Source organism: Lutra lutra, chromosome 1 (assembly GCF_902655055.1).
Source record: "Lutra lutra chromosome 1, mLutLut1.2, whole genome shotgun sequence".
NCBI classification, from domain to species: domain Eukaryota; kingdom Metazoa; phylum Chordata; class Mammalia; order Carnivora; family Mustelidae; genus Lutra; species Lutra lutra.
The window spans coordinates 133,178,658-133,198,540 of record NC_062278.1 but is presented as its reverse complement, the minus strand read 5'-3'; the positions used below and the strand labels follow the sequence as shown (position 1 = coordinate 133,198,540).

The following is a 19,883-nucleotide window of genomic DNA, read 5'->3' as shown; positions in this document are numbered from 1 at the left end:
AATCTCATTGCTTTCACTACTATCTCCCTGGCCCATGCCACCATCTCTTGCCTAAAATAATAGCCTCCTAAATGGTGTCTTTGTTTCCACCCTTGCTCCTCTATAGTAATTCCATTCACCTCCCCACTGCCAACCCACTTAGGAAACATATTTTTCTTGTGCATATGAAATCATAATGAAAACTGACCTCTAGCTAAGACTAGGTCCTAAACTGAGCCTCAGAAAAGTCAAAGAATCAGTATAAGAGAGATCATGTTCTATGACTACTCCTAAGTTAAAAATTGATTTTTAAAAAACAACTTACAGGAGCACTTTGGTGGTACAGTTTGTTAAGTGTCTGACTCTTGGTTTCAGCTCAGCTTGTGATCTCATGGGCCTGAGACTGAGCCCCGCATCAGGCTCTGCACTCAGCAGGGAGTCTGCTTGAGATTCTCTCTCCTTCTCCCTCTGCCCCTCTCACTCATGCTTTCTCTCTCTCAAATAAAGAAATAAGTCTTTTAAAAAAACCCTACATATCCATATATCTAATTTTAAAAATTTCACTAGGGGCATCTGGGTGGCTCAGTCATTAAGCATCTTCCTTTGGCTCAGGGTGTGATCCCAGGGTCCTGGGATGGAGCTCCACACTGGGCTCCCTGCTCAGTGGGAAGCCTGATTATCCCTCTCCCACTGCCCCTACTTGTGTTCCCTCTCTCACTGTCTCTTACTCTGTCAAATAAATAAATAAAAAATATTTAAAAAATAAAAAATTCACTAATCTAAATCACTCATAAAAAGAGATAACAATAGAAATTGAACATAAGTTGGAACTAGATAACAATGAAGATACTAAATAACAGAATTTGTATGATGTGGTTACAATGGTCCTTCAATTAAGAGCTAAAGCCTTAAATGTTTATATTAGTAATGAAGAAATGCTAAAAACTCTATGGACTTATTGTATCATTATATTGTATAGCTGAAACTAATATAACACTGGATGTTCATTATACTTGAATTAAAAAAAAATTAAAAACTTAAAATCTGACAAGCCTAATGTTCAAATTTAATAATAATAATAATAAAAGATAGAATAAACCAAGAGAAAGTAGAAAGAAGGAAAAAAATTAATAGATGATTTTGGTTCAGCCTTTACCCCTTCCCTTTCCACCCCTCCACACTGCATACTCTTTCTAGGAACTCTATTTTGCAACATTATTTTTAAAGGGTGAAGAGGATTCCATTGCATATATTGTTATATTGTTCATACTGCCTTCATCTATGTTAAACATTTCACTTATAAATATAAAAATCCATGATGATTTATATAGAATAACTTTTTTAAAAATAGAACTGTAAGGCTAAAAAATGTTCACATGTTTAAGGTCTTAGATATATTTGGGGATTTTTATGGTTAGCCACACTGACCTCAATTAATGTTGCAGGTTATACCACAACTCTTGACAAATTTAATAACAATATACTCTTCCTATTCTCTTTTTTTTTTTAAAGATTTTATTTATTTATTTGACAGACAGAGATCACAAGTAGGCAGAGAAGCAGGCAGAGAGAGGGGAAGGGAAGCAGGCTCCCTGCTGAGCAGAAAACCCGATGCAGGCCTCAATCCCAGGACCATGGGATCATGACCTGAGCCCAAGGCAGAGGATTTAACCCACTGAGCCACGCAGGCAACCCTACTCCTCCTATTCTTTTTTTTTTTTAATTTTATTTTTTATAAACATATAATATATTTTTATCCCCAGGGGTACAGGTCTGTGAATCGCCAGGTTTACACAATTCACAGCACTCACCATAGCACATACCCTCCCCAATGTCCATAACCCCACCCCCCCAACCTCCCTCCCCCCATCAACCCTCAGTTTGTTTTGTGAGATGAAGAGTCACTTATGGTTTGTCTCCCTCCCAATCCCATCTTGTTTCATTTACTCTTCTCCTACCTCCTTAACCCCCCATGTTGCATCTCCACTCCCTCATATCAGGGAGATCATATGATAGTTGTCTTTCTCCGATTGACTTATTTCGCTAAGCATGATACCCTCTAGTTCCATCCACGTCGTCGCAAATGGCAAGATTTCATTTCTTTTGATGGCTGCATAGTATTCCATTGTGTATATATACCACATCTTCTTTATCCATTCATCTGTTGATGGACATCTAGGTTCCTTCCATAGTTTGGCTATCGTAGACATTGCTGCTATAAACATTTGGGTGCACGTGCCCCTTCGGATCACTACATTTGTATCTTTAGGGTAAATACCCAGCAGTGCAATTGCTGGGTCATAAGGTAGTTCTATTTTCAACGTTTTGAGGAACCTCCATGCTGTTTTCCAGAGTGGTTGCACCAGCTTGCATTCCCACCAACAGTGTAGGAGGGTTCCCCTTTCTCCGCATCCTCGCCAGCATCTGTCATTTCCTGACTTGTTAATTTTAGCCATTCTGACTGGTGTGAGGTGATATCTCATTGTGGTTTTGATTTGTATTTCCCTGATGCCGAGTGATATGGAGCACTTTTTCATGTGTCTGTTGGCCATCTGGATGTCTTCTTTGCAGAAATGTCTGTTCATGTCCTCTGCCCATTTCTTGATTGGATTATTTGTTCTTTGGGTGTTGAGTTTGCTAAGTTCTTTATAGATTTTGGACACTAGCGCTTTATCTGATATGTCGTTTGCAAATATCTTCTCCCATTCTGTCAGTTGTCTTTTGGTTTTGTTCACTGTTTCCTTTGCTGTGCAAAAGCTTTTGATCTTGATAAAATCCCAATAGTTCATTTTTGCCCTTGCTTCCCTTGCCTTTGGTGATGTTCCTAGGAAGATGTTGCTGTGGCTGAGGTCAAAGAGGTTGCTGCCTGTGTTCTCCTCAAGGATTTTGATGGATTCCTTTCTCACATTGAGGTCCTTCATCCATTTTGAGTCTATTTTCGTGTGTGGTGTAAGGAAATGATCCAATTTCATTTTTCTGCATGTGGCTGTCCAATTTTCCCAACACCATTTATTGAAGAGGCTGTCTTTTTTCCATTGGACATTCTTTCCTGCTTTGTCGAAGATGAGTTGACCATAGAGTTGAGGGTCTATTTCTGGGCTCTCTATTCTGTTCCATTGATCTATGTGTCTGTTTTTGTGCCAGTACCATGCTGTCTTGATGATGACAGCTTTGTAATAGAGCTTGAAGTCCGGAATTGTGATGCCACCAACTTTGGCTTTCTTTTTCAATATTCCTTTGGCTATTCGAGGTCTTTTCTGGTTCCATATAAATTTTAGGATTATTTGTTCCATTTCTTTGAAAAAAATGGATGGTACTTTGATAGGAATTGCATTAAATGTGTAGATTGCTTTAGGTAGCATAGACATTTTCACAATATTTATTCTTCCAATCCAGGAGCATGGAACATTTTTCCATTTCTTTGTGTCTTCCTCAATTTCTTTCATGAGTACTTTATAGTTTTCTGTGTATAGATTCTTAGTCTCTTTGGTTAGGTTTATTCCTAGGTATCTTATAGTTTTGGGTGCAATTGTAAATGGGATGGACTCCTTAATTTCTCTTTCTTCTGTCTTGTTGTTGGTGTAGAGAAATGCAACTGATTTCTGTGCATTGATTTTATATCCTGACACTTGACTGAATTCCTGTACAAGGTCTAGCAGTTTTGGAGTGGAGTCTTTTGGGTTTTCCACATATAGTATCATATCATCTGCAAAGAGTGATAGTTTGACTTCTTCTTTGCCGATTTGGGTGCCTTTAATTTCCTTTTGTTGTCTGATTGCTGAGGCTAGGACTTCTAGTACTATGTTGAATAGCAGTGGTGATAACGGACATCCCTGCCGTGTTCCTGACCTTAGCGGAAAAGCCTTCAGTTTTTCTCCATTGAGAATGATATTTGCGGTGGGTTTTTCATAGATGGCTTTGATAATATTGAGGTATGTGCCCTCTATCCCTACACTTTGAAGAGTTTTGATCAGGAAGGGATGCTGTACTTTGTCAAATGCTTTTTCAGCATCTATGGAGAGTATCATATGGTTCTTGTTCTTTCTTTTATTAATGTGTTGTATCACATTGATTGATTTGCAGATGTTGAACCAACCTTGCAGCCCTGGAATAAATCCCACTTGGTCGTGGTGAATAATCCTTTTAATGTACTGTTGAATCCTATTGGCTAGTATTTTGGCGAGAATTTTTGCATCTGTGTTCATCAAGGATATTGGTCTGTAGTTCTCGTTTTTGATGGGATCCTTGTCTGGTTTTGGGATCAAGGTGATGCTGGCCTCATAAAATGAGTTTGGAAGTTTTCCTTCCATTTCTATTTTTTGGAACCATTTCAGGAGAAGAGGAATTAGTTCTTCTTTAAATGTTTGGTAGAATTCCCCCGGGAAGCCACCTGGTCCTGGGCTTTTGTTTTTTTGGAGATTTTTGATGACTGTTTCAATCTCCTTACTGGTTATGGGTCTGTTCAGGCTTTCTATTTCTTCCTGGTTCAGTTGTGGTAGTTTATGTGTCTCTAGGAATGCATCCATTTCTTCCAGATTGTCAAATTTGTTGGCGTAGAGTTGCTCATAGTGTGTTCTTATAATTGTCTGCATTTCGTTGGTGTTCGTTGTGATCTCTCCTCTTTCATTCATGATTTTATTTATTTGAGTCCTTTCTCTTTTCTTTTTGATGAGTCTGGCCAGGGGGTTATCAATCTTGTTAATTCTTTCAAAGAATCAGCTCCTAGTTTCGTTGATTTCTTCTATTGTTTTTTTGGTTTCTATTTCATTGATTTCTGCTCTGATCTTTATGATTTCTCTTCTCCTGCTGGGTTTAGGGTTTCTTTCTTGTTCTTTCTCCAGCTCCTTTAGGTGTAGGGTTAGGTTGTGTACCTGAGACCTTTCTTGTTTCTTCTGAAAGCTTTGTACCGCTATATATTTTCTTCTCAGGACTGCCTTTGTTGTGTCGCACAGATTTTGAACCGTTGTGTTTTCATTATCATTTGTTTCCATGAATTTTTTTCAATTCTTCTTTAATTTCCTGGTTGACCCATTCATTCTTTAGAAGGATGCTGTTTAGTCTCCATGTATTTGGGTTCTTTCCAAATTTCCTCTTGTGATTGAGTTCTAGCTTCAGAGCATTGTGGTCTGAAAATATGCAGGGAATGATCCCAATCTTTTCATACCGGTTGAGACCTGATTTAGGACCAAGGATGTGATCTATTCTGGAGAATGTTCCATGTGCACTAGAGAAGAATGTGTATTCTGTTGCTTTGGGATGAAATGTTCTGAATATATCTGTGATGTTCATCTGGTTCAGTGTGTCATTTAAGGCCTTGATTTCCTTGTTGATCTTTTGCTTGGTGATCTGTCCATTTCAGTGAGGGAAGTGGAAAAATCCCCTACTATTATTGTATTATTGTCGATGTGTTTCTTTGATTTTGTTATTAATTGGTTTATATAGTTGGCTGCTCCCACGTTAGGGGCATAGATATTTAAAATTGTTACATGTTCTTGTTGGACAGATCCTTTGAGTATGATATAGTGTCCTTCCTCATCTCTTATTATAGTCTTTGGCTTAAAATCTAATTGATCTGATATAAGGATTGCCACTCCTGCTTTCTCCTGATGTCCATTAGCATGGTAAATTCTTTTCCACCCCCTCACTTTAAATCTGGAGGTGTCTTCGGGTTTAAGATGAGTTTCTTGTAGGCAACATATAGATGGGTTTTGTTTTTTTATCCATTCTGATACTCTGTGTCTTTTGATTGGGGTATTTAGCCCATTAACATTCAGGGTAACTATTGAGAGATATGAATTTAGTGTCATTGTGTTGCCTGTAAGGTGACTGTTATTGTATATTGTCTCTGTTTCTTTCTGATCTACTACTTTTAGGGTCTCTCTTTGCTTAGAGGACCCCTTTCAATATTTCCTGTAGAGCTGGTTTGGTATTTGCAAATTCTTTCAGTTTTTGTTTGTCCTGGAAGCTTTTAATCTCTCCTTCTATTTTCAAGGATAGCCTAGCTGGATATAGTATTCTTGGCTGCATGTTTTTCTCATTTAGTACTCTGAATATATCATGCCAGCTCTTTCTGGCCTGCCAGTTCTCTGTGGATAAGTTTGCTGCCAATCTAATATTTTTACCATTGTATGTTACAGACTTCTTTTCCCAGGCTGCTTTCAGGATTTTCTCTTTGTCACTTAGACTTGTAAATTTTAGTATTAGGTGACGGGGTGTGGACCTATTCTTATTGATTTTGAGGGGGGTTCTCTGAACCTCCTGGATTTTGATGCTTGTTCCCTTTGCCAAATTGGGGAAATTCTCTCCAATAATTCTCTCCAATATACCTTCTGCTCCCCTCTCTCTTTCTTCTTCTTCTGGAATCCCAATTATTCTAATGTTGTTTCGTCTTATGGTGTCACTTATCTCTCGAATTCTCCCCTCGTGGTCCGGTAGCTGTTTGTCCCTCTTTTGCTCAGCTTCTTTATTCTCTGTCATTTGGTCTTCTATTTCGCGAATTCTTTCTTCTGCCTCATTTATCCTAACTGTGAGTGCCTCCATTTTTTTTGCACCTCATTAATAGCTTTTTTGATTTCAACTTGGTTAGATTTTAGTTCTTTTATTTCTCCAGAAAGGGCTTTTATATCTCCCGAGAAGGTTTCTCTAATATCTTCCATGCCTTTTTCGAGCCCGGCTAGAACCTCGAGAATCGTCATTCTGAACGCTAGATCTGACATATTACCAATGTCTGTATTGATTAGGTCCCTAGCCTTTGGTACTGCCTCTTGTTCTTCTTTTTGTGGTGAATTTTTCCGCCTTGTCATTTTGTCCAGATAAGAGTATATGAAGGAGCAAGTAAAATACTAAAAGGGTGTCAACAACCCCAGTAAAATATGCTTTAGCCAAATCAGAAGAGATTCCAAAACGTGAGGGGGGAGAAAGGGGATAAAAAGGTTCAGAAAGAAAAAAAAAAGAGAAAAGAAAAGAAAACCAATAAAGAAAAAATATAAAAGGGGAAAAATATATATATATTAGATAAACTAGTTAAAAATGTTAAAAAAAGAAAAGGGTAAAAGTTAAAACAATTAGCAGAAGAAGAGAAAAAAATTGAAAAAGAAAAAAAATTAAATTAACTGCAATGCTAAAGAATCATGGGGAGAAAGTCTTGAGTTCCTTGCTTTGCTTTCTCCTCCTCTGGAATTCCACTGTTCTCCTTGGTATTGAAACTGCACTCCTTGGTAGGCCAACTTGGTCCTGGCTGGGTTTCCTGTTGATCTTCTGGGGGAGGGGCCTGTTGTAGTGAATCTCAAGTGTCTTTGCCCCAGGCGGAGTTGCACCGCCCTTACCCGGGCTGGTCTGAGTAATCCGCTCGGGTTTGCTTTCGGGAGCTTTTGTTCCCTGTGCGCTTTCTGTAGAGTTCCGGAACGGGAATGAAGATGGCAGCCATCGGTCTCCGGCCCGGAGGAGCCAAGAACCGGGGGCCCCACTCCTCAGTGCGCCCTCAGTGAACAGCCCCCAATTACTCCCGTCACCCTGGCCTCTGGTCGCGTTCCGAGCTGATCGAGCCTGCGACCAGTTCAAGGTAACCCCGAGCTTAGAGCTCACTCCTCGGCTCTGTCTCTGTAGCTGGCTTCCCCGTTCTAATACCTGTAAGCTCTGTGACACTCAGACACCCCCGATCCTTCTGTGACCCTGTGGGACCTGAGGCCGCGCTGACCCTGCGTGGGCTTCACCCCGGTTAAGCCTCTGGAGTGATGTCCCTCAGCGGAACAGACTTTTAAAAGTCCTGATTTTGTGCTCCGTTGCTCTGCCGCTTCCCAGGAGCCGGCCCCTCCCCCGCGGTCTATCTTTCCGTCGCTTTGGATTCACTTCTCCACCAGTCCTACCTTTCAGAAAGTGGTTGATTTTCTGTTTCTAGAATTGCTGTTCTTCTTCTCCTCAATCTCCCGTTGGATTTGTAGGTGTTTGCAATCTTTAGATAAGCTATTTAGCTGATCTCCCGCTACCTGAAGTAGTCTCAGCCTGCTACTTCTCTGCCATCTTGACTCCTCCTCCCTAAATTTATTTTAAATTTCTTAAATTTCTTTTCAGTGTTCCAGAATTCATTGTTTCGAAAGCTTAATGAAGCTTTCTAAATAGTCTTGAAAATTATATAATTGCTTTTCTATTTAATAAATTATTTTGTGTGATATTAGATTGATATATATAGACTTACACTGTCTAGTAGGGTAGCTACTAGTTATATGTGGTGATTTAATTGTAAATTTTTAAAAAGATTTATTTATTTATTTGAGAGAGAGAGCATGAGTGGGAGGGGCAGAGGGAGAGGAAGAGAGAATCTCAAGCAGACTCTGTACTGAGCATGGAGCCCAACACAGGGCTTGATCCCAGGACCCTGACGTCAGTGACCTGAGCCCAAACCAGAAGTTGGAGGCTTAACTGACTTTGCCACTCAGGTGCTCCTAAGTATAAATTCATTACAATTCAATAAAATTTAAAAATTCATTTCCTCTATTGCCCCAAATCACATTTTAAGTGCTTAATAGCTATACATGGCTAGTGGGTACCATATTGGACAGCAGTATATTGAACATTCTATTGAACTCAGAATAGAACACAGAAAGTTCTACTTATCAGTGCTAGCTGACACATTAGTCTAATATCTTGCATACAAAGTAAATAAGGTTTGGTGGCAAATTCAAACATACACGAGGTACCAGCCCCTCCTATAAAGAGTGTCAGAGACAGGAAGGTAACATAGATCATTAAAGTAACATAATGTAAGACTAGAGAGAGATTTAATATCTCTGTTGAATTGAACAGGACAGTGCATACGTTCCATCCAGAGTATCTCTCTGCCACCCTGAATCCTGCTTTTTTTCAGGTAGGTTTGTGATCCCATAGGGCCCCGAGAACACTTCTGCTAGTTTCAACAGAATGTATTAAATGTATTAGGTTACCTTGTCTTCTAGGTAAAATAACAGATTTGACATTCAAATTACTTGTGAAATCCAAACACGATTTCATGCATCAGTGGCTATTTCATGGCCATGGGATCAAGGTATATGATTTTGGTATAGACTATACCATAGGTTCTCAAACTTGAGCACACATTAGAATCACCTGTGGGGCTTGAATTTCTGCTTCAGAAGGTCTTGGGTAAGGTCTGAGAAACACTAGTTGAAGTACTTGCTAATAGTTCTTTGCAGTTTGGGCCATTTTTCATGTCTACATGGAAATGTGAATTCCATTTCTGTTCATGGGGGAAGAGGCCATCTGCAGAGGAAGTGAAAATATCCCAAAATAAAGAGTCAGGAGACCTAGTTTCTTGTCCTAGCTCACCGCTTGAATATCTGCAGCCTTAAGCAAGTGATACCTCCCTCTGGGCCTTAGGAAAATGAGAAAGGTCCAAGGTTGCTAAGAACTCCAGATAAAATTAGCAGGAATACAGGAGGGGCATAATCAAGGAAGGTGGAGAAAAACTGGGCACAATTTAAAGTTTCAGTGGTTTTCCAGTAATGGACAGAAGCAAAGAAATAGCAAGCAATCACTCTAGCTTTAGGTAATTCAGCGGCAGCTCAATAACAAACAGTTTTCAGATAAGGAGGCAGAGACTGAGAGTGATGTTGTCCTAAGGAGAAGCCTCTGATGAACTGGGACTGGAAATCAAATGTCAAGAGAGATCCTGGGAGTACCAAACCATCACTGCTTAGAGGAGGAAATAGGAAAAAGCCAGAAGACTGAAACTGTGCTGGGAAGAAGTTCTCCAAACTTAATGGACACGGGATAGCTTAAATTACATTACCGTTATGGCCATCCATCCACTGTCCATCTGGAATGTCCAAACTAACTTTGCGCCTCCCCTGAAATGAAACCAGGCCTTCAGCACGAAGAGCCAGACTTATTACATATGCTAAAGGCCTCTTGGTTACTAATTAAAGTTTGTATTGCCACATCTGTCAGCTTTAGCCATTTTTTTCTTAGAAACTCTGACACTCTTTATAGGAGGGGCTGGTACCTTGTGTGCATTTAATTTCCCTGGGTTCCTGGCCAATAAAACACCCGAATGAAAGATCTATCATAGCATCTAATACAGGTAACTTCGCGCATGCTTCTTGACCATTTATTCCATTCACTCCCTTCTTTAATTCTTACTGCAGAGCTGTGAGGCAGGTACTATTTTGTGCCAGACGTCCAGAGAAGTATTTTACCCAGTCGTATAAATTAAACGTGACCCAAACTTTCAAATATAGAGTCTTGATCAAGTAAGCAGTAAGTGGATTTTTCCTACTTTGAAGTCTCAACCTTCAGAGACTTTGAGGCATAATTCCAGCTGCCCTGTGTGGTCCTGACAGCTAGGAAGACATCTCTAACAGAGCAGGTCCCTGAGAGCAACCTAAAGTGCTTTTCCGACTTCCTCACTGACGCAAAATAATGTCACTGAGAAGTGAGTGGGGGCAGGCATTACCGTCTTTATTTTGTAGATAATGCAGTTTAAGTGCAGGAAGGTTATTTATCCAAAGTCACAAAGAAGAATTTCAGAATTATGAGGTAGAACTCAGACCTTGACCTTGGAGAAAGACTCGGGAAGCCAAAGAACCTGCCCATTGAAAGCCTTTCTTTATTAACAGCTGCAGAGTATCCAATTTCGAATGCAGGGGTTACTTTGTACGCCTCTGAAATCTCACTCTTTGTGAGTCACTAAGGACACAGACTTTGCTGAAAAAAGGTAACAAACTATACACAAACAGAAGGAAAATAATAGAAAACTTTTCATTGCCCAATCAGGCAGGATACTGAAGGGTCCCGGTTACATTTCTCTCAAAACATAAAATGCCTCAAGGATTAAGAGTCAGACCAAAGGGCTCCCTGGCCCGTATGTGTCTTATTACAAAATGTAATTAAGAGGAAAATAAAATTTGCTTTAGGTAATTTTATTGGCTTAACTAGAAACCACCTATTCTATGAAAATTCTTTCCCCTACATATTATGACAGCAGCAAAAGTCATGAAGTTAAATGATGTCCTCAGGAAACTTCCTCATAAAACCTCTCTTAACGTCTGCAGGGTTCAACAGATGTCACAGGGCTAAATTCACAGAGTGAGTCCTGTTGAGGACAGTCACAGTGTATCCCGTGCTAGGAAACCATCTCAACTCTGGGCCATTAGATTCTTGAAAATTTTCTTTGGGAATCTGGAGGAGCAGTAAAGGGGGAAGTTGAAGAAAAAGAGATATGCAAGCACATCAGGATGAAGAAAGGCCTGGGAAGCCAGCAAGGGCAGGTGGGTAGCATCTCTGGGCTCTGTGGCTGCTGGAGAATATACCTCGAAATCACTGATGATACAGAGCTTTCATCCACAGGTGGCATCGTTCTGTCATCTGAACCACCAGCTGAAGTTGGAGCAGAGTCTCAGAAAAGATGGGGGAAAAAGGATTTTCTTCTTTACCCCCAGCTGTCTCATAACTGTTGTGCAAATCCAGAGGAAACTCTGAGGGGGTAAAATAGCTCCCTCCCACTGTCTAGATACTGTCTCGGCCAGATAGAGACGTTCTCCCCTGCCAATGACAGTGAAGTGAAGGAGCCTGAGAACACTGGCAAGCTAACAGCAAACTGGAGTTCCCAGACTCTCAGCTCTTAGGCGATTCCCTTTGGAGCACATCTGATACCTCCCCGAACCTGGAAATGCCATGAGTGATCCCAGCAAATCTGCCTGCCAGCAATCTCTGCAGACACTGCCTGTGCTGATTCCTACAGACAGGACCATGTTACCCGGTGAAACCTCAGAACCATGCACCTGCTGGTGGAGAAGAGCCATAGGAAAGGGAAGCTGATGCCAGAAGGAAGGGAGGTCTGGTCATCCCTTTACCTGCCCTTCACCATCTCCAGTCCTGCCATGTCCCTTCTATTCCTTTCTCCCATCTAGGGTTCAGGGAGTGGGTTTTAGGATCTAAGATGAGGGGCCTGTGGTCAGAACACATATGAAGATCCTGGAGGAGGCTTGGTTTGTAATAGAAAATCATGGGCTTTTAGTCAGGCTGGCCTGGTTTTGAATCTTGGCTCAGACCTTACTAGATACTTGACCTGGAGGCTCTCTGAATGAAATGGCAGTAACAATACATACCCTGCAAGGCTGATGAGAGGAATTAACAAGATAACTCAAGCTAGACATTGGAGATGACTCTTAATTCCTCCATTTCCCTTCTCCCCTTCCCCAACAGGTATCTAGGCAGCCAGCATTTCCTACCCAATTTGTTACCTAAATGGGTCTTCAGATGACTCCTTTGCTCTCTTACCCTCAATATCACTGCACTTCAAGGCCTTATCATCTCTTGTCTGGACACCACAGTAGCACTCTAATTGCTTCTCTACTTCATTCAAGACCATGGAGCCAGATTAACTATTAAAGACACAAGTCTGATCGTATCTTTCTTCTCTCATACCCCAGAATGGGTACCCTATGAATTTTTCTTTCCTTGGTGTTTCTACATTTGAAAAAACATCTCTCTGCTTATGCATTGACATCAGGCTCCCCTCTTACACTCTGAATGTCCTGATGGTGGATGATGTTCATTTTTGTGCCTCCAGAACCTAGCATGATGCTTCATAGAGAACAGATCTTAAATAGACATTTCTACATAACTGAATGAATGATTACACATTTAATGTAGTTAAGGGAGCTGCTTCTTTTTTTTTTTTTTTTGAAATCCAAAAACATTTTATTGAACTATGGTTGACATACAATGTTATATTACTTTCAGGTGACAGTGTAACAATTTGACAATTCTATACATTATGCAGTGCTCCCCATGGTAAGTATAGTCACCCTCTGCCACCATACATTCTTGCCATATTATTGACTGTATTCCCTGTGCTGTACTTTTTTTTTTTTCAGCATAACAGTATTCATTATTTTTGCACCACACCCAGTGCTCCATGCAATCCGTGCCCTCTACAATACCCACCACCTGGTGCCCCCAACCTCCCACCCCCCACCCCTTCAAAATTCTCAGATCGTTTTTCAGAGTCCATAGTCTCTCATGGTTCACCTCCCCTTCCAATTTCCCTCAACTCCCTTCTCCTCTCCATCTCCCCTTGTCCTCCATGCTATTTGTTATGCTCCACAAATAAGTGAAACCATATGATAATTGACTCTCTCTGCTTGACTTATTTCACTCAGCATCATCTCTTCCAGTCCCATCCATGTTGCTACATAACTTGGGGATTCATCCTTTCTTTCTTTTTCTTTTTTTTTTTTTTACAGCTTTATAAACATATATTTTTATCCCCAGGGGTACAGGTCTGCGAATCGCCAGGTTTACACACTTCACAACACTCACCATAGCACATACCCTCCCGATATCCATAACCCCACCCCCTCTCCCAACCCCCTCCCCCCATCAACCCTCAGTTTGTTTTGTGAGATTAAGAGTCACTTATGGTTTGTCTCCCTCCCAATCCCATCTTGTTTCATTTACTCTTCTCCTACCCCCTCGACCCCCCATGTTGCATCTCCTCTCCCTCATATCAGGGAGATCATATGATAGTTGTCTTTCTCCGATTGACTTATTTCGCTAAGCATGATACCCTCTAGTTCCATCCACGTCGTCGCAAATGGCAAGATTTCATTTCTTTTGATGGCTGCATAGTATTCCATTATGTATATATACCACATCTTCTTTATCCATTCGTCTGTAGATGGACATCTAGGTTCTTTCCATAGTTTGGCTATTGTAGACATTGCTGCTATAAACATTCGGGTGCATGTGCCCCTTCGGATCACTATGTTTGTATCTTTAGGGTAAATACCCAGCAGTGCAATTGCAGGGTCATAGGGTAGTTCTATTTTCAACATTTTGAGGAACCTCCATGCTGTTTTCCAGAGTGGTTGCACCAGCTTGCATTCCCACCAACAGTGTAGGAGGGTTCCCCTTTCTCCGCATCCTCGCCAGCATCTGTCATTTCCTGACTTGTTCATTTTGGCCATTCTGACTGGTGTGAGGTGATATCTCATGGTGGTTTTGATTTGTATTTCCCTGATGCCGAGTGATATGGAGCACTTTTTCATGTGTCTGTTGGCCATCTGGATGTCTTCTTTGCAGAAATGTCTGTTCATGTCCTCTGCCCATTTCTTGATTGGATTATTTGTTCTTTGGGTGTTGAGTTTGCTAAGTTCTTTATAGATTTTGGACACTAGCCCTTTATCTGATATGTCATTTGCAAATATCTTCTCCCATTCTGTCAGTTGTCTTTTGGTTTTTTTAACTGTTTCCTTTGCTGTGCAAAAGCTTTTGATCTTGATAAAATCCCAATAGTTCATTTTTGCCCTTGCTTCCCTTGCCTTTGGTGATGTTCCTAGGAAGATGTTGCTGCGGCTGACGTCGAAGAGGTTGCTACCTGTGTTCTCCTCGAGGATTTTGATGGATTCCTTTCTCACATTGAGATCCTTCATTCATTTTGAGTCTATTTTCGTGTGTGGTGTAAGGAAATGGTCCAATTTCATTTTTCTGCATGTGGCTGTCCAATTTTCCCAACACCATTTATTGAAGAGGCTGTCTTTTTTCCATTGGACATTCTTTCCTGCTTTGTCGAAGATGAGTTGACCATAGAGTTGAGGGTCCATTTCTGGGCTCTCTATTCTGTTCCATTGATCTATGTGTCTGTTTTTGTGCCAGTACCATGCTGTCTTGATGATGACAGCTTTGTAATAGAGCTTGAAGTCCGGAATTGTGATGCCACCAACTTTGGCTTTCTTTTTCAATATTCCTTTGGCTATTCGAGGTCTTTTCTGGTTCCATATACATTTTAGGATTATTTGTTCCATTTCTTTGAAAAAAATGGATGGTACTTTGATAGGAATTGCATTAAATGTGTAGATTGCTTTAGGTAGCATAGACATTTTCACAATATTTATTCTTCCAATCCAGGAGCATGGAACATTTTTCCATTTCTTTGTGTCTTCCTCAATTTCTTTCATGAGTACTTTATAGTTTTCTGTGTATAGATTCTTAGTCTCTTTGGTTAGGTTTATTCCTAGGTATCTTATAGTTTTGGGTGCAATTGTAAATGGGATGGACTCCTTAATTTCTCTTTCTTCTGTCTTGTTGTTGGTGTAGAGAAATGCAACTGATTTCTGTGCATTGATTTTATATCCTGACACTTGACTGAATTCCTGTACAAGTTCTAGCAGTTTTGGAGTGGAGTCTTTTGGGTTTTCCACATAGAGTATCATATCATCTGCGAAGAGTGATAGTTTGACTTCTTCTTTGCCGATTTGGATGCCTTTAATTTCCTTTTGTTGTCTGATTGCTGAGGCTAGGACTTCTAGTACTATGTTGAATAGCAGTGGTGATAACGGACATCCCTGCCGTGTTCCTGACCTTAGCGGAAAAGCCTTCAGTTTTTCTCCATTGAGAATGATATTTGCGGTGGGTTTTTCATAGATGGCTTTGATAATATTGAGGTATGTGCCCTCTATCCCTACACTTTGAAGAGTTTTGATCAGGAAGGGATGCTGTACTTTGTCAAATGCTTTTTCAGCATCTATGGAGAGTATCATATGGTTCTTGTTCTTTCTTTTATTAATGTGTTGTATCACATTGATTGATTTGCGGATGTTGAACCAGCCTTGCAGCCCTGGAATAAATCCCACTTGGTCGTGGTGAATAATCCTTTTAATGTACTGTTGAATCCTATTGGCTAGTATTTTGGCGAGAATTTTTGCATCTGTGTTCATCAAGGATATTGGTCTGTAGTTCTCTTTTTTGTTGGGATCCTTGTCTGGTTTTGGGATCAAGGTGATGCTGGCCTCATAAATGAGTTTGGAAGTTTTCCTTCTATTGCTATTTTTTGGAACAGTTTCAGGAGAATAGGAATTAGTTCTTCTTTAAATGTTTGGTAGAATTCCCCCGGGAAGCCGTCTGGCCCTGGGCTTTTGTTTGTTTGGAGATTTTTGATGACTGTTTCAATCTCCTTACTGGTTATGGGTCTGTTCAGGCTTTCTATTTCTTCCTGGTTCAGTTGTGGTAGTTTATATGTCTCTAGGAATGCATCCATTTCTTCCAGATTGTCAAATTTGTTGGCGTAGAGTTGCTCATAGTATGTTCTTATAATTGTCTGTATTTCGTTGGGTGTTCGTTGTGATCTCTCCTCTTTCATTCATGATTTTATTTATTTGGGTCCTCTCTCTTTTCTTTTTGATAAGTCTGGCCAGGGGTTTATCAATCTTATTAATTCTTTCAAAGAACCAGCTCCTAGTTTCGTTGATTTGTTCTATTGTTTTTTTGGTTTCTATTTCATTGATTTCTGCTCTGATCTTTATGATTTCTCTTCTCCTGCTGGGTTAGGGTTTCTTTCTTGTTCTTTCTCCAGCTCCTTTAGGTGTAGGGTTAGGTTGTGTACCTGAGACCTTTCTTGTTTCTTGAGAAAGGCTTGTACCGCTATATATTTTCCTCTCAGGACTGCCTTTGTTGTGTCCCACAGATTCTGAACTGTTGTGTTTTCATTATCATTTGTTTCCATAATTTTTTTCAATTCTTCTTGATTTCCTGGTTGACCCATTCATTCTTTAGAAGGATGCTGTTTAGTCTCCATGTATTTGGGTTCTTTCCAAATTTCCTCTTGTTATTGAGTTCTAGCTTTAGAGCATTGTGGTCTGAAAATATGCAGGGAATGATCCCAATCTTTTGATACCAGTTGAGACTTGATTTAGGACCAAGAATGTGATCTATTCTGGAGAATGTTCCATGTGCACTAGAGAAGAATGTGTATTCTGTTGCTTTGGGATGAAATGTTCTGAATATATCTGTGATGTTCATCTGGTCCAGTGTGTCATTTAAGGCCTTGATTTCCTTGTTGATCTTTTGCTTGGATGATCTGTCCATTTCAGTGAGGGAAGTGGAAAAATCCCCTACTATTATTGTATTCTTGTCGATGTGTTTCTTTGATTTTGTTATTAATTGGTTTATATAGTTGGCTGCTCCCACGTTAGGGGCATAGATATTTAAAATTGTTAGATCTTCTTGTTGGACAGTTCCTTTGAGTATGATATAGTGTCCTTCCTCATCTCTTATTATAATCTTTGGCTTAAAATCTAATTGATCTGATATAAGGATTGCCAAGGGAGCTGCTTCTTAAAAGATATTCAACAAATAGTTATCACTTTTAAGGGATAAGTTGTTTAAATAATTGAAATTGAGATGGTTCTGAAGGTTCTGGTTTTTCTCCTTGATGACATTTTCAGTGTGGATTCTTACGGTGGTTTTGGCACATAGTAGGCGATTTAAGATTTGTTGAATGAAGGAGGGAATGAATAAATAAATAAATCAATTCTATGGAATCAGGGTAGGTACTATTCCTTTCCCTTGACTACTGAAAAAAGTGAAGCTCAGAGAGGTTGGAACTAAGCTCTGGGACATATCCAGAGAGGTCCAATCACCTGTAAGCAGGTGGAAGAGCCAGAAGCAAGGGCTGGTTGTCTACCTGCCTTTCCAGTTTACAGAAATCCTTTCTCACTAGAACGAAATGACAAATAGCCAGGCAAGCATGGAAACCAAAAACTGTTGTACTTTACTCTATGCTCCTGGGTTTGATTGGTGATGGATTTGCAAGCCCTGTAACTTGGAAACAAGGGACAACAGCTGATAAGATGGCTGTGCCCAGGTGAAAAGTTGATTTGTAAAAAGCAGCAGTTTTCAGCATGCTGTTCCAGTTTAGCACATCACAATAGAATGAAAAGGGAGGTCATATCAGACGCCTCCCAGAACTCCAAGCTCCATCAATACTGAATCACTCAATGGTTTGAACTCTCCCATCCAGTATCCTTATGGTCCTGGTAGATAGTTCTCATACAGACTCTTTCTCATGATTAAGAAACAACCACACCCAGAACCCACTGTTGTCATAAGAGACACACAGGCCATATGAAGCATCAGTGCTGAAGTAAGAGCATTCAAGAGACTGAATGGCATGAATGGAAATCTAGCAGAAGGACTAGTGGAGAGCTGACTTCCTACTAGGAGGTATTTATGTCTGCTGCTTCCTTGCCACACTGAGGCTTTGGCAGTTACTTGTGTTCCTTCCACAGCCACAGCTCCTTTTGAGGGAGAGGGAAGGGAGGTTAGTTCTCTGGTAACCAATTCCCTCTCCTTGTCTTTTAGACCTGGAATGATAAAAGCTTCCTGCTATTGTTAGTTGCTGGGCACTTTACCATCTCTTGTTTGACATCTGTGATAGTCCTTTCCTAAATGCCCTGCCAGAATCCTGATTGATGCAAAGGAGAAAATAATTTCTCAGCTTTTCTTCTGTGACATCCTGTGCAAATGACTTAATCTATGTCTTAGTTTCTTCATCTGCAAAATGGAAATAATAATTCCTGCCCTGTCTACCTTCTAGACAAAGTTCTGAAGAGAAAATGTTGGAAAGCATTTGGAAATAGATGAAGTACATACAAAGGAGACAGAAAAGCAATAGAGAGTTTTTATCATCTCTGATTTTGAACAAAAACAACTATTCACGCTACTGTCTCCTTTCTGCCGACATGGGGCCTCCCAAGAGATTTAAAGTATTATGGAACTCTCTGGATTTTATAACAAGCTTACAAAAATCCCTGAGGTTCTTGTTTCCTGACCGATGGGTGATATTAAGTTGTAGGAATGTCCTCGGCATTCTTCCTCTTCCCTCATCTTTCAGTCATGGGGAATGATGGATAAATAAATCTTCCATTTTGTTTTTCTTCTACCTTGAGAATAAGGATGGAACCTGATCCATCATCACTTTGCCCAGACATCATGATCGTGAATCTCCAGAAGATAGTGTGACCTGATAGAAGGACCACAGGGCTTTAGGAAACCCTCAAACCTGGGTTTCAGGTTCTGTCCTTAGAAAGTCTGTGAATTTTTAGAAGCTTATTCAACTCATTGAGCTTCAGTTTCCTTCTTTGTTAATCTTACAATTTTGTTGTGTGGATTACAGTAGATGGAATGTGGGAAGTACCCAGCATAGTTCCCAGCACACAGAAGGTACCCAATATTGGCTTACTGTCTTATATACTTAATGTGTAATAAATGTTGTAACTGAAGAATGAACAATGCAGAAATGTGATACATGATACCCATTTTAGAAAGCCAATAAAAGTATACAGAAGGACCGCAGCCTTCTCTGATTGTTTGACTTTGTCTCACAAAGATATTGCTCTATTGACAGGTTATTTTACCCTTAGGAAGACACTGGACTTTAAGGGGAGATAAGCCAAATTGATCCATAGTCTATGTCCTAATTTTGTATCATGTTACTATACAAAATTAAGATGTGCTTGCCCATCATCAGGAAAACCCTCTGGGACTTTGAAAAATAATTTTAATTCTGACTTTTAAAATGGAAACTATAAAGGCCTAAGTAAATATAGAAAATTGGTATTGATGTTAGAAATTGTGTATATTTATTTATTTATTCATTTATTTTTTAATTGTCTATTTTAAACTAGTGTTTTCTTTTTCCTTGTGGCAAAAGTAACACATGGCTTGAGGTAGAAAAATTTCAAAATCAGAATTAAAATAAAAAAAAAAACAGCTTCATTATTTAGCCACTAAGAAATGTACACTGTTAATAATTATCATTTTGGTGTTTCCTTCTAGTCACATATACATGTGCACTTGCATGTTCAAACACACACACACATGCATACACACACACACACACCATCCATTTATTGACAACTCTTACATTTATGCCCAGCCCAGCTCTCTCTTCTGAGAATCAGACTCAAAGAGGCAATTGCCATATTGTTCAACTGTCCTGATCTGCTCAAGACTGATGGTTTCCTAGGATGCAGAACTTTCAATGCTAAAACTGACACAATCCTGGGCCAATAGCCCACTTGATGGCCTATATACACCTTAAACTTAGTAAGTACAAAACTGAACTTATC

At 40.0% G+C, this 19,883-nt stretch overlaps 1 protein-coding gene across 2 annotated transcripts in view; it reads right to left on the bottom strand.

Moving 5' to 3' along the window:
- The window catches only part of CPNE4 (copine 4), a 511,336-nt gene that overhangs the window by 87,382 nt on the left and 404,071 nt on the right, over positions 1 to 19,883 (bottom strand). The window lies entirely within an intron of this gene.